Source organism: Candoia aspera, chromosome 1 (genome assembly GCF_035149785.1).
Source record: "Candoia aspera isolate rCanAsp1 chromosome 1, rCanAsp1.hap2, whole genome shotgun sequence".
Classification (NCBI taxonomy): domain Eukaryota; kingdom Metazoa; phylum Chordata; class Lepidosauria; order Squamata; family Boidae; genus Candoia; species Candoia aspera.
In genome coordinates this window covers 311,441,957-311,457,944 of record NC_086153.1, presented here as the reverse complement: position 1 = coordinate 311,457,944, position 15,988 = coordinate 311,441,957, and positions in this window count along the sequence as shown.

The following is a 15,988-nucleotide window of genomic DNA, read 5'->3' as shown; positions in this document are numbered from 1 at the left end:
TCCTCTGAAAATTTTAGCTTTTGTTGTACAGTCATATTTATATAGTCCATTACTTTCTCCCAAAACTTAGTATAGGATATTGTAAAAACATGTGTTTTAAAGAAGCATTATTTATATTACATGTCCAACAAAATGCTGTCTTAGTCCTTTTCTCTAGAAACATAGTGGAGTCAGGGCCATCTGGAACTCCAAGGGGATGCTGTTCCATAGGGCAGGCACTGCCATTGAGGAGGCACAACTCCTGCATCTAACCAGATGACATTTTTTGATAGAAGGAACCTGAAGCATGCCCCTTTGTGAGATCTGGTAAGGTAAGCAGAAACAACAGGAGAGAGGCAGTCTTGCAAATAGCTTGGCCCTATGCCATGTAGGACTTTATAGATGGCAAACTGAGGGCGGTGATTGGAAAAGCCGATGTTGCAATTGTGAGGCCTGTTTGATGTCTGCCAAAGAAGGTGGTACAGCTATAAAGGAATGCTGATTTATGCCTGACAGTTGAGATAGTGCAAGCAACAGAGCATGGTACCAAGGGGAGATAATGGGTGAAATGAAACAGAACCAGTAAGCTTTAGGAAAGAATGCAAGCATGCGCACATAAGAGACATCTTGCCCTAGAGTAACCGGGCAGGTATTTAGCATGGTAAAAATCCCACCCTCTGTGTCATAATTCTACGCCTTAAGGTGGAGAAGATTCTTAGAAAGTAGAAAATATAGCTATATTAGGCAAAAACACAAATGCATGCATACTTGAGAGATACCTGAGAGCACTGTGGCAAAAATTAGTGTATGTATGTATGTTTCAAATTTCTGTCACTGCCCATCTTCCCCAAAGGGGGACTCTGGGCGGTTTACAACAAAATAAACAAGCATAAAACATAAATTTTATGTTTACGATACAGACTATTATTATGAATAGATAAATATAAGATCCTTGTGGCGAAAAGCTCTCAATCAAAGCAAAGCTCTCATTCAATGGGGAGAGCACTACAGCGCCAACCACCCCCAGGAAGAGCTGTTGCCCTTCCTATCCCAAGCAAGGCGGCAGAACCAGGTTTTCAAATTCTTCCAGAAGGTCGGGAGTGAAGGTGCCTGCCTCATCTCTGGGGGCAGAATATTCCAAAGGGTGAGTGCCACTGAAGAGAAGGCTCGCCTACTGGACCCCACTAGATGGAATTCCCTCACTGACGGGGTCCGTAGCATGCCCTCTCTGCATGACCGGGTGGGACGGGATGATGTAATGGGGATGAGACGGTCCCTCAGGTAACCTGGTCCCATGCCATGTGGGGCTTTAAAGGTGATAACCAACACCTTGAATTGGACCCGGAAGCAGACCGGCACCCAGTGCAGCTCACACAGGAGTGGTGTCACATGTGCCGATCTAGAGGCACCAATAACTACCTGTGCTGCTGCATTCTGGACCAGTTGAAGCTTCCAGATACTCTTCAAGGGTTGCCCCATGTAAAGCGCATTGCAATAGTCTATATGGGAGATGACCAGGGCATGAGTGACTATTCAGAGGGCCTCTCGCTCCAGGAAAGGGCGTAGCTGGCGCACAACACAAAGTTGTGCAAAGGCCCTTCTGGCCATGACTGCCGCCTGCTCTTTGAGCAGGAGTTGCAAGTCCAGGAGGACCCCCAGGTTCCGTACCAGGTCTGTATGGGGCAGTGCAACCCCATCCAGAACTAAAGATGACAACTTCCTGGATGTAGAGGAGCGGTCAACCCACAGCCACTTTGTCTTACCAGGGTTCACTGAAGCCTGTTGTTCCCCATCCAGGCCCCCACAGCCCCAGGACACTGAGATAGGGCAGCCACTGCATTGCTTACTTCACCCGGGATGGAGATATATAATTGAGTATCATCAGCATACTGATGATACCTCATCCCATGGTGACGGATGATCTCACCCAGTGGTTTCATGTAGATGTTAAATAGACAAGGAGAGAGAAATGAACCCTGCGGCACCCCACACAAGAGGGGTTGAGGGTCAGATCTCTCATCCCTTATCACCACCGATTGGGACCGGCCCTGGAAGAAGGAGGTGAACCAACACAAAACTATGCCCGCTCACCCTGAATTCCTTGAGCCGTCACAAAAGGATACCATGGTCGATGGTATTGAAAGCTGCTGAGAGGTCAAGATGCACTCCCCCCATCCGGCTCCCACCAGAGATCATCCATAAGTGCAACCAATGCAGTCTCTGTCCCGTATCCTGGCCTGAGACCTGACTGGAATGGGTCTAGATAATCAGTTTCATCCAGAATCCTCTGGAGTTGTAATGCCACCACTTTCTCAACCACCTTCTCCAAAAAGGGGAGGTGGGAGACAGGACGAAAATTGTCCAACACAGTATGGTCCAGTTATGGTTTCTTGAGGAGGAGGTGTACCAGCACTTCCTTGAAGGCAGCCGGAAACACCCCCTCTCTCAAGGATGTATTAACCATTGCCCGGACCCAACCACATGTCACCTCCTGGGCTGCTTTTACCAGCCAGGAAGGGCATGGGTCTAGATGACATGTGGCATTCACAGTCTGGAGGATCCTGTCCACTTCCTCGGGCCCAACAGGATCAAATCGGTCCCAGATAACATGGTAAGTACGCTCCCTCGGCATCTCCTCAGACTGTGCCTCACACAGATTCCAACTTGGAATGGATCTGAGTGATTTTATTCTGCAGATACCCAGAAAACTCCTCCGCATGACCCTGTAGGTGGGTAACTGAATCCATCTTACCCAAAAGGGAACAAGTGATTTTAAACAGGGCCTCCAGGCGGCAATCTGTGGACGCAATAAGAGTGGAGAAATATCGATGTTTTGCCACTCTTATCGCCACAAGGTAGGCCTTAATAGCAGCTCTAGCTTGTGTTTGGTCAGATTCGGTCTTCATTTTCCTCCAGCAGTACTGTAGACTGTAACCCTCTTCAGAACCCTCAACCCCTCCGTGAACCACGGGGAGTGTCGGGCTGAATGGGGCAAGAGAGGCCACACAGGAGTAATCCTGTCCAAGGCCCTGGCCGCCTCCCTATTCCAGGCTGTGGCTAGGACCTCTGTTGGACCACGCAGTAGATCCTCAGGTATAAGCCCCAGTGCCCTCTGAAACCCTACTGGGTCCATCAGTCACCGGGGGTGGACCAATCGAATGGGTCCTGCCTCCCTATGGAGTGGGGCAGCACAAGAGAATCTCAGGGCCACCAGGGTGTGGTCTGACCATGACAACAGGGACACATCTAGCTCTCCCCTCAGATCACATTGCCACTTCTCTGACAAGAAAACCAATTGGATCATTTATGGGAAGAAGCATGTGGCTGCAGCTCTTCCATCTTGGGCCATGCGGTGGGCTTAGAATCAGGAGGTTTCCCCTTTCTCCATTCCTAGAAGGTGAAGGAGGAGGAAGTGATGAATGTGGAAGGGACAATAAACAGCTTCCTCCAGAAGCACATAGAGAATTTGCATCCTAGAGCGAACTCATCCACATGCTAATGAGGCATGCTGATTTGCTGGGACCTCCAACAGGTACATGGCTTAGCATGTTGTGCTAAATCCAGCCAAGATTGTTTATTCAACAATGGCTAATGTAAACCATAGCTTAGTGTAAGCTTGCACAACTTTTTCCAAGCCAAAGATTGGATCTGACTTTTGAGTTGGCATGTTAGGACTCAAAAAAGTAGTAGATGGGGAACAAAACCTAAAATTAATTTCATTTACATTTTATTTAGCTAACATGGTTACTTTTGTCATGTAATTAATCTTTTTTTTTCCTTTTGTCATATTAAAATTGCACTTGGTAACAACTTTTGGAAGTTTCTGAGAGCTACTCCTAAGGTGTTCCAGGACAGGCTACATATCATATATAATTATAGCTTATGGTTGGTTGCCTTAACTATTACGTAGAAATTCTTTCTTTTTTGTTTTGCGTACTCTCTTGCACTTCTTTGAGAGAAAGGTAAAGGTAAAGGTTTCCCTTGACGTAAAGTCCAGTCGAATCCGACTCTAGGGGGCGGTGCTCATCTCCATTTCTAAGACTTGGAGCCGGCGTTGTCATAGACACTTCCAGGTCATGTGGCCAGCATGACGACTCGGAACGCCGTTACCTTCCCGCCGAAGCGGTACCTATTGATCTACTCACATTTGCATGTTTTCGAACTGCTAGGTGAGCAGGAGCTGGGACGAGCAACGGGAGCTCACCCCACCGCACGGTTTCGAACCGCCGACCTTCCGATCGGCAGCTCAGCGGTTTAACCCGCAGCGCCACCGTGTCCCTCTCTTTGAGAGAAAAGCAATCTATAAATTAAATAGCTGCAGCCTGAGGTATAAGTCTGCAAATCTGCTAACAAGCGTTATGTAAAGATGTGTAGTTATCTCTAATTATCTGATTATAAGAAGACAGCTATGCAATTAAAGAAGAAAGTAATTTGTAACAGAAAGGCAGGTGACTGATGGATATCAGCTTTTACTAATGAAAATCTGGACTAATTTTTTTTTAAAGTTTGCTTTCTTTATTTTACTTTGCAATTCTAAACTTTTTTTTTGTCCCTTTGGGTCAATCTTGACTCCTGGTAACTGCCTAGAGTAGTCCCTGAAGTTTTCTTGACAAGGTTTTTCAGAAGTAGTTTGCCATTGCCTGATTTCTAGGGCTGAGAGAGATTGACTGGCCCAAGGTCACCCAGCTGGCTTTGTGCCCAAGGCAGGACTAGAACTCACAGTCTCCCAGTTTCTAGCCCAATGCCTTAACCACTACACCAAACTGGCTCTCCAATCCTAAATATACATCCCCAAAATAAATTACGTGGAAATGGACTTTAGTAATAGCAAGTAAATCAGGTTAACATAACAGATACATATAATGCTGGTAATTGGCACCAAGTCTACTCAACAGTAGTGTTGTACATAGCATAGAACCTTTCTTCACACAGGACTCTTAACAGAACTCAGCCCTAGTTGTGACATAGTAAAAGTTGCCAGCATAAAGGTACATTATCATTTTCATCACACAGCCTCAATTCATTGTGGCTGGCTAATATTTTGTACTATAGAAAATGGCAGGATGAAGCTACATTAGTCATGATGTAAGACCCTGCCAGTCTTATGGGGACAGGGAAGAAACAGGGGGTTGCTTGGTTCTTGTGGTGATGTTGTAAATTGCTAGTGAAGAAAGGAGAATTCCTGTTGAAATTCTGGCAAAAAAATCAGAAGGCATCTGCTACTACCTTTTCCAACCAGTAAATTTTGTTAAAAGGAAAGATGCTACCAGACTCCTCCTGATATTTTTAGCACCACAGAGGAACATAGCTCTGAAATTAGTACTGAAATTAGTTGCTATTTATGTCACTGACCACTAGATGTCAAAGTTTCACAAATTAAATATATAGTTTCAAGAGATCAGTTGTACTTGGCAAAATAGAGGAAAGTCATTCTGTTTCTTGCTATTTTGTATCATAGAATTGGAAAAAAAGGCTGAGTCCAGCCTCCTGTTTAGTGCAGAAATCCAGATTAAAGCATCCCAGACAGATGGCTGTCTAGCCTCCATATGAACACATCGACTGAAGAGAAGCCCATCTATTTTCTTGGTAATTGTTTCAACTGTCAAACTGCTCTTAATGTTACACATCACTAGGAATTAGAGAACAAGAACCATGTTAATCTACGGGGCCAAAGAAAACAGGATTCAAAAGTATATGTAAGCTTACAATTTCTACAGAGTTCTTTATCAGCAAGATCACTTCCTAACAATGTGGCCAAAACCCAGGACTCTGGTAGCACCTTTTCCCACAAACAAATTTTATTAAAAGGCCTAACCTTTTGTGAGCTGCAAATTTGTCAGAAAAGGTGCTACCTAAAGGTGCTTTATCTTATGATAAAGAACTCTGCAGAAATTGTAAGCTTACACACACTTTTGTGCATCTATAGTTGACCATACTAAATGTATTTTCACATTCTGCTTTTCTACATGCAAAGGCCTGCATATGATCACATGTGAAATACTTGCCCAGTCCAACTGGGGGTGGGGTTTTTTTCACTGCAGACATTTGCATATTTAAGGTACACTGATGTCCACAAGGCTTAATTATGAGTCAGTATGTTAAGGGTTGCAGAGTTAATCACATCCTTGATTTAAAAACAAACATCAGACTTTGATCTTGAGTATTAGATATAAACATTATTTTTCACTCAAGGTTGTACTGTTATTCAGCAAGTAAGTCTAGACAAGATAGCCTCTAACTTTTGCCTAGCAATTTCCATTTTAGAAGGAAAGGAAGAATCTTTCAAATAAGAACCCGTCCCCCATGATATCTGAGATAGTAAGATATGTGGCAGATCATACCATTTGTTGGCAGATTGCTGGGAAAGCCTTTGGCCCAGGAGAGATCAGAAAAGTCACACACCAGGCATTTCTATAAAAATAATTTATTTACAGAAAGCAAAACGAAAGCAAAACATATTTAAAGGACTTGGCTCTCAATGAGAGCAGCCTGGCTTACTACATGCCTGCACAAAAGGAAAGAGGAACTGAAAACAAGTTCGGGCAGGTTCCTCCCCCCACGTGATGCAATCATTAATACGTGAAAAGGAGACAATTAAATTCAACCTCTTCACCCGGCCAAAATGATTAGTTACTATAGCAACCTTAATCTGTAGTAGGAAACATTAACACCATTGTCAAACAATATACATTGGAATAAGTCCTAAAGATACTCAATTATAATGATCTAACAATTACCAGATGCAAAAAAGCCAAAGGCAGTATTAAAAGTTAGCTATCAAAGTTAATCAAAATTGAATGGTGAATATGCATATTAACTATTATATACATTTAACACAATAAAGAATATGCTCTGATTAGAAGGATCTCTCCTTTCCTTTCCTTTCACCTTTGAATCAGATTTGACTCCTGGTGACTATCTGGACAAGTCCACACAGTTTTCTAGGCAGCATTTTCAGAGGTGGTTTGCCATTGCCTTCTTCTTAGGGCTGAGAAGAATGACTGCCCAAGATCACCCAGCTGGTTTTCATGTCTAAGGTAGGACCAGAGTTTCCCTATTTCTAGTCCAGCACTTCTAGTCTTTAGTGAGTATTCATATGGGTCAGAGAATGTATATAATTTACAAATCCATACTAACTAGACATTATGTATTGATAATTATCTTCTTTGAAAGTTCTCCAAAAGTCATTTGGAGGTAATGCACACCCAAGCAATAGGCAAAAATTCTTGCCAGGTGTCTGTACAGTTTTGCTATAATGGTCATGACTTGTGAATGTGCCCAATCACACTGGTCTATGCACATTCTGCATATATTTCACATCAACAAAAGGCATACACGGTGTCAGGGAAATCAGGGAATAAAGAGTGGGAAGGAAATTCAGCAGTAGGGATTGGTTAGCTATTGATCTGGAGAAAGTATATAAACCCCATTACAGAATTGTTATCTCTTACAGATAATTATCCAGTTCCTTTTGTTGCATTGGCCATAATATATTTAAAAGTTCAGATACCCTATAGTACAAAAATTAGAAACAATATTACCCTACCCAAAGGTTTACCATCCAAAGATAAAAACTAAAACTATTAGGGTTGAAGACCAAGTAAAGTAAAAAAAAAAGAAAGAATCAGTTAAGACTGGATGCACTGAATTTTAAGTATGTGCTCAACAGTTACAGAGGAAGATGCCAGGTGAAAGAATTTCCTGTGATAAATGCATGGGAAAAGAGGTGTAGAAAGGGAAATAAAGAGGATAATCTATTCACATTAACCTATTATCTTCATTTTAAACATAAAAGGCAATGCAAAAAAATTGTCAAAAAACATGTTTAAGAAAAATATATGTCAGAACATGTTTACCCCTCATGTTAGATTTGATTTATCTTTAAGGTCACATTTCCACTGAGGATGATTACATGCCATCAAGTTGTTGTCGACTCTAAGGGGCCACATAGATTTTTCTCCTTGACGATCTGTCCCTAACCTGATCCTTCAGCTCTTTCAATGGTGCATTCATTGCTACTGTAACTGAGTCTATCCACCTTGCTGCTGGTCGTCTTCTTCTCTTTCCTTCCACTTTTTCCAGCATTAGAGCCTTTTCCAGGCAGCTAGTTCTTCGCATAATGTGCCTGAAGTAGGATAATTTGAGCCTGGTCATTTATGCCTTGAGTGAGAACTCTGGTCTGATTTACTTGGCAATCCATTTGTTTGTTTTCTTGGCTGTCCACAGTATTCTCAGGAGTCTTCTCCAACACCAAAGGTCTAAAACATTAATACTTTTCCTATCCTGCTTCCAACTTTCACTTCCATAGAGTGTCACAGGGAATACCATTGCTTGCAAAATTCTGATCTTTGTACATCATAGTATTTGATTAGTGCTTGGTCCTTTACTTTTGAAGCTATCCACCACCATTCATTGTCAATTCAGAAACAGGTTGTTATACCTGTTGTTATTATTTGGTCATCTGTATCCAAGGCTGGAGTTAAAATCGCTGGAAGAAACATTAACAATCTCAGATATGCAGTGTAGAGAGCATTGTATGCTATGTTGTTGGTTGGCAAACCACGACAGCTGTGCGAGATGCTTATTTACATTGAACCTTCCTTGAACTTCCATAGTGGATAAGGTTGTAGCAAAAACTTTCCTCACAAGGCAACAGGAGCTGTAACCTGAGCTGTGCCAGGAGGCTATCGGGGGTTACATGAGGTATGCATTGCTATTTAGACCAATCAGCCTTCTGCTATGTGAATTACTGTTTTAGTGCACTTGCTTAACTGGGGGAATAATAAAAGAGAGCTTACGGCTTGAATCGGGGCTCTCATCCCAAGAAACTGTGTGTCGTGTATATTCTTCATGAGAGACCACAAGCTCTCATCCTGAGAAAACTTGCAGCCTGTGTATCCTTCATGAGAGACCACCACAAGTGGTGACCCCCCCCGACGTGATTCCTTGCAACCCTTTACTCACCAGCTGGAATAGCTACGGTGCACCTCAACTGAATCGCTGGACGACTTCAGTTCCCTTTCGTGAGTATGGGGAGTAAACTTTCAGTAGGGCAGAAAGTTCATGCCAAAGAACTGAAATGTCTGCTAAGGAATACGTTTATTAAAGCAACAGGAAAGCCTTATGATACAGACTTAAAGACAATTGAGGAACTTTTAAAAATTGTATATAGTAGATGTCCCTGGTATCCAGAACAGGGATCATTGGAACTTGGAGATTGGATAAGAATAGGGAAGGAATTGCATGAGGGTGTTCGAGCTCCTATGTCTCTGTTAGCATTGTGGAAGAAGATTAAGGAGGCGACTGAGTATCATGCTCAGGCATTTAATGCTAATACAACCGCTTCTTTGTTGCCGCCTCCAAGCGCCCCACCACCATATCTTTTAAAACCAACTCAGAGACCCCAATTAACAACTCCGGGTCCTCAAGTGACACTGCCTGCTCCTTTAATTCAGCCTGTTGTGGCACCTGTAGAATCACAAGAGGAAGCGATGTACAAAGGAGCTGTTAGAACTGGGTTTGAAGCGTCCATGCATGCTGGAACCTTATCAGGAGAAGAGTTATTGGAAGGTTTAAACGCCTTCCCTGTTTCTGAAACTCAAGACAATACTGAAGCAGCTGATGAGCTTCTCAAGTGCATGGCTGCAGAAAATGCCAATGCTGATTGTAAGAAGGCTTTACAGTCTATCATTTCTCGACCAGAGCATTCTCTGGCTGACATGTTAAAAGCTTGTTTGGAGGTAGGGACTAATGCCTGGCAGATGGGGACTTTAGCAATGGCTCTGCATAAGGGACGCCTTGGCAAGCCTACTGGTAATTGTTTCAATTGTGGGAAGCCAGGACACTTTAAAGCACAATGCAGGGCACTGGGGGGAGGAGCAAATGTTGTCAGAGGGACCAGTAATAATCGTTTTAAGCCAAAAACCCCTTGCCTAAAATGCAAATTAACTGCTTTACACATGTTGGTTTAAGAACAATTATAAGCTGGTCATCTAGAGCCAACAACCAGTCCTTTTAATACACCAGTTTTTGTTATTAAAAAGAAATCAGGCAAATGGTGTATGTTGCACGATCTGCGTGCTATTAATGCTCTTATCATGCCTATGGGAGCTTTACAATGTGGGATGCCTAACCCTAACTTAATCCCCAGAATTTATGAATTAAGAATTATTGATTTAAAGGACTGGTTTTTTTTTTGTTTTTTTACTATTCCTCTTTATCCGAAAGACAAAATGTTGTTTGCTTTTACTGTGCCAGTTTTGAATGCTGACCAGCCTACGCAACGATATCAGTGGAAAGTTTTGCCTCAAGGGATGCTAAATAGCCCCACCTTGTGTCAAATTTATGTTGCTACTGCTTTAGAACCTTTTGGGCTCCAATATCCAAAATTGTTAGTTTATCATTATATGGATGATATTTTAATTGCAGGTCCTTCTCTTCCACTGTCATGGTTGCATGATTTACAGACATGCCTAGGAAATATGGTCTTGTAATTGCATCAGAGAAAATTCAATCCTCTGAGCCTTTTTTATATCTTGGTCATAAGCTGATGCAAACCTATTCTCACCCCCAACTACCATCTTTGGAGATTCAATCTCCCATTTCGTATGTTAAGCTGCAGCAGCTTTTAGGGGCAATAAATTGGCTCCGTCCTTATATTGGCCAAACAACAGCGGCCATGAGCCCCTTGTTTGCTGCCTTAAAAGGTGGCAAAGACCCCACAGACTTAATTACCCTATCGAAGTAACAACTTCAGGTTTTACAGAATATTCAAGACAGCCTTGCCCAACAGTGGGTAGATCGCTGTCAAGATAACATTTTTTTCACATTGGTTGTTTTATCAACTGGCAAGCTTCCTGCTGCGGTCTTTTGCCAGTTGCTTTTTTACAAATCCAACTCTAAACCTTTTGTTTTCATTCTTGAAAACCTCCTGCACATTCCTCATCGTACTATCACTCCTTTGGCTTCTTTGTTTGCTACTTTGATCTTCAAAGGGCGCTCTCGTAGCCGAGCACTAATTGGCTTGGATTTGATTCAAATTATTGTTCCCATCCCGCTGCGAGAATGGGAAATTTTTTTCTCAGAGTCTTCTGACTTGCAAATTGCTTTGACTGATTATGTTGGCACTGTCACCTATCACTTATCATCTGACCCTCGTCTATTGGCTGTCTCACAACTGCCTCTTATTTTTCACTCTATTATCTCTTCTTTTCCTTTGTCTCACGCTCTGACTTTGTTTGTTGATGGCGGCAAGGTTTGGGGGGCGGTGACGTGGCAAACAGGCTCACAGTGGCACACAAAAATCACCCCTCCTCAAACCTCTGCACAGCGCTCTGAACTTGCTGCTATGATTTATGGCCTTCAACTTTTTCCCTCCCAGCCTCTCAATGTTATCTCTGATAGCCTATATGTTTCTCAAATTGTTTGTTCTCTTCCTGGTGCATATGTTTCTCCTTCTCTCGATGAAAATTTGTTGTCACTTCTTCTCACTCTACAGGATGTTTTGCATAACCGCAGACATCCTCTCTATGTTGCTCATATTCGAAGTCATCAACCTTTCCCTGGACAGATTTCACTTGGTAACCAGATTGCCGATGCAGCCTGTCGTCCTTCTATCCAGTTGTTGTTTTCTGCTTCCCCCTGGGAAAGTCACAGTCAATTTCACCAAAACGCCCGAGCTTTGGCTCGACAATTCCAACTGCCCATATCACAAGCTAAAGCCATTGTTCAACAGTGTGATGCTTGTTCTCAACACGTGTCTGCTCCATCCATGGGAGTCAATCCCCGTGGCTTGAAAGCTAATCAGATTTGGCAAATGGATGTGACTCAATATCCCTCCTTTTCTCCATGGAAGTATTTACATGTTGTTATTGATACCTTTTCTGGATATATGTGGAGAGGCCACAAAGCATGTTATTAATCACTGTGTTCGCTCTTTTGCTGTCATGGGCAAGCCCTCAGTCTTGAAGACTGATAATGGAGCTGCTTATTGCAGCTCTGGCTTTGCCTCCTTTTGCCAGCAATGGTCTGTTTCTCACCTTTTTGGCATTCCTTATAATTCCACTGGCCAAGCTATTGTTGAACGAGCTAATAAGACTTTAAAGTCCTCCCTGGACAAACACAAACTTAAAAATGGGGGAGTATTACCCTCATTGCCAAATATTCAGCAATGGCTGAAGCAGGTCCTTTTTACACTTAATCACTTAAATCGTTCTTCAAATTCTGACACTGCTGTTCAACGTCATTTTGGATCTCAAGTCACGTTACCAAAGCCTTTGGTATATTATAAGCAACTTCCTGACCCTACCTGGAAAGGCCCTGTTCCCTTATTGACCTGGGGAAGGGGATATGCTGCTCTGCTTCTTCCCACAGGTCCATTGTGGGTTCCTGGACGTTGTGTTAAACCATATCATGGCGGAATGGCATCAGGAACTGAGGAATCCAATTCCACAGTTCGGACAGATGCTGCAAACCAACTCCACCACGGGAGCCACCACCACCAAGGCTCGAGTGCCACACCAACAACAGCACCATCTGAACTGGGGACAAATCAAAGCTCTGGGAATGCAAGCGAACCAACTGTTGCAAAAGAACAATCTCCCTAAATCAGAGGACAATTTCATTGTTGCCATTATTGCTTGTTTGAATGCCAACTCTTTTATTACCATTTTATGTATTTGCTTGTGTAGTTTGTTTTCATTTATTCTAGCCTCACCTCAGCATGGATCCTGGACTCCGAATATATACATTCCGGATCTACAATCACTTGCTCGCACTCTACAGAAAATGGACTGTTGGGGTTGGTTGCACGCCCCTGCCTATGGCCACGCTGGACTTCCTCTGGTGGCAGTTCCTCTCTTTGTAACCCACTGGCACAACCAAACCTTTGTGCCAGGTATTCGCACTGCTGCCCCAGATAATGTGACCATAGTTCATTTAGCCTCTAGATTTCAGACACTTGCCACATTTTGTTGACAGTATATTAACCCTAACAGTATTAACCTTGGCATTTATTCATCATGTACTCATATGTTTAATATCACTATACAAATATTTGTATTATTTGCATTAATTGCTGTTGCATTTATTGTTTCCCTCTCATATCTTCCATGTGCCCTCAGCGTTACTCTCCTGTGTATCAGCCTCTATCACAACAGGAAATGGCTTGCTATAACTGAAAATAAAAAGGAGGAGATGTAGAGAGCATTGTATGCTATGTTGTTGGTTGGCAAACCATGACAGCTGTGCGAGATGCTTATTTACATTGAACCTTCCTTGAACTTCCATAGTGGATAAGGTTGTAGCAAAAACTTTCCTCACAAGGCAACAGGAGCTGTAACCTGAGCTGTGCCAGGAGGCTATCGGGGGTTACATGAGGTATGCATTGCTATTTAGACCAATCAGCCTTCTGCTATGTGAATTACTGTTTTAGTGCACTTGCTTAACTGGGGGAATAATAAAAGAGAGCTTACGGCTTGAATCGGGGCTCTCATCCCAAGAAACTGTGTGTCGTGTATATTCTTCATGAGAGACCACAAGCTCTCATCCTGAGAAAACTTGCAGCCTGTGTATCCTTCATGAGAGACCACCACAATGCAGATGATACCACTTTGATGGCTGAAAGCAAAGAGGAACTGAGGAGCCTTATGATGAAGGTGAAAGAAGAAAGTGCAAAAGCTGGCTTGCAGCTAAACCTCAAAAAAACCAAGATTATGGCAACCAGCTTGATTGATAACTGGCAAATAGAGGGAGAAAATGTAGAAGCAGTGAAAGACTTTGTATTCCTAGGTGCAAAGATTACTGCAGATGCTGACTGCAGTCAGGAAATCAGAAGACGCTTAATCCTTGGGAGAAGAGCAATGACAAATCTCGATAAAATAGTTAAGAGCAGAGACATCACACTGACAACAAAGGCCCGCATAGTTAAAGCAATGGTATTCCCTGTAGTAACATATGGCTGCGAGAGCTGGACCATAAGGAAGGCTGAGTGAAGGAAGATCAATGCTTTTGAACTGTGGTGTTGGAGGAAAATTCTGAGAGTGCCTTGGACTGCAAGAAGATCAAACCAGTCCATCCTCCAGGAAATCAAGCCAGACTGCTCACTTGAGGGAATGATATTGAAGGCAAAACTGAAATACTTTGGCCACATAATGAGAAGACAGGACACCCTGGAGAAGATGCTGATGCTAGGGAGAGTGGAGGGCAAAAGGAAGAGGGGCCGACCACGGGCAAGATGGATGGATGATATTCTAGAGGTGACGGACTCGTCCCTGGGGGAGCTGGGGGTGTTGACGACCGACAGGAAGCTCTGGCGTGGGCTGGTCCATGAAGTCACAAAGAGTCGGAAGCGACTAAACGAATAAACAACAACAATAAATTATTGTACTATATCCTTAATTTCACATGCTAGCAAAATAACGCTTAGGATCATCCAACACAGATTAGAGCCCTACATGGAAAAAAAGATGCCAGATGTTCAAGATGGCTTTAGAAAAGGCTGAGGAATATGAGATGTTATTGCTGTTGATGTTATTGTTTGTTATGCAGAGTGAATTGTCTTGGCAAAATTCTATCAGCCTATGTCCTGCTTCATTTTGTTCTCCCAGGCCATACTTACCTGTAATTCGAGGTGTCATTTGACTGCCCACCTTAGCATTCCAGTCTCCTGTGATGAAAATAACATCTCTTTTAGGCGTGTTGTCCAGTAGGTGCTGCAGATCCTCATAGAACTGCTCTACTTCAGCTTCTTCAGCATCTGTGGTTGGGGCGTATATTTGGATCACTGTGATGTTAGATGGTTTGCCCTGAATTCGAATTGAGATCATTGTCGTTTTTTGGGTTGTATCCAAGCACTGCTTTAGCCACTTTACTATTAATTATGAAGGCTACTCCATTTCTTCTGTGGTCCTCTTGTCCACAGTAGTAGATCTGGTGGTCATTTGATGTGATGTGGCCCATTCCAGTCCATTTCAGTTCACTGATGCCCAGAATGTCTATCTTTAATCTTGACATCTCACCAATAACCACATCCAATTTGCCCTGGCTCATAGATCTTACATTCCAGGTTCCAATGGTGTGTTGATCCTTAGAACATCGGATTCACCGTTCACCACCAGCACCGTCGGCTGCTAGCCGTCCTTTCGGCTTTGAGCTAGCTGCGTCATCACGTCTGGGGCTAGTTGAGCTCATCCTCTGTTCCTCCCCAGTAGCATTTTGACCATCTTCCGACCTGGGGGTCTCATCTTCCGATGGTATACCAACATATCTCTGGTTGTACTGATCCATTTAGTTTTCACGGCAAGAATACTGGGGTGGGTTGCCATTACCTTCCCCAGGGATTGCATTTAGTCTGACCTCTCTGTCATGACCTTCCCGTCTTGGGTGGCCCTTCACGGTTTAGCTCATGGCATCATTGAGGTGCTCAAGCTCCAGCACCACGACAAGGTAACGATCCTTTGCTGAAGACATTCATTTATACATTCCATTAAATTTCTCTTTTTTGGTATTGGGATGTAGGTTGACTTCTTCTAATCTGTTGGCCACTGTGTCATTCTCCAAATTTGTTGGCATAGCTTGGTTCAAACCTTGACTGATTCTTCTTCTGTTGTTTGCCATCTTTCTGTGGGTATTCCATCAGCTCCTGTAGCCTTTTGACTTGGTCATGACCGGAGTGCTGATCTAACTTCATCTTCTAGTACTAGAGGTTTTAGGGAATACAGTATCTTTTAAGGTATCATGGATGTTGATATCTGTACTGTACAATGTGTCAGTATACGCCTTCCATCTTCCTTTGAATTCACACCTTGGGTGACCCTGCTGGGAATATATACTTTTGGCATACACTCCTGACATTCTTCATTCATCCCTCCCAGTTACACCCCCCACCCTGCCATGATGAGGCAGCACAGCAGGACTTGGGGCACGGACAGACATTCCAACCACATCAGTATTATATTTGATTATATTATGCGATCATGTTTTTTTACCAAGTAGTTTATTTCTACTTTTT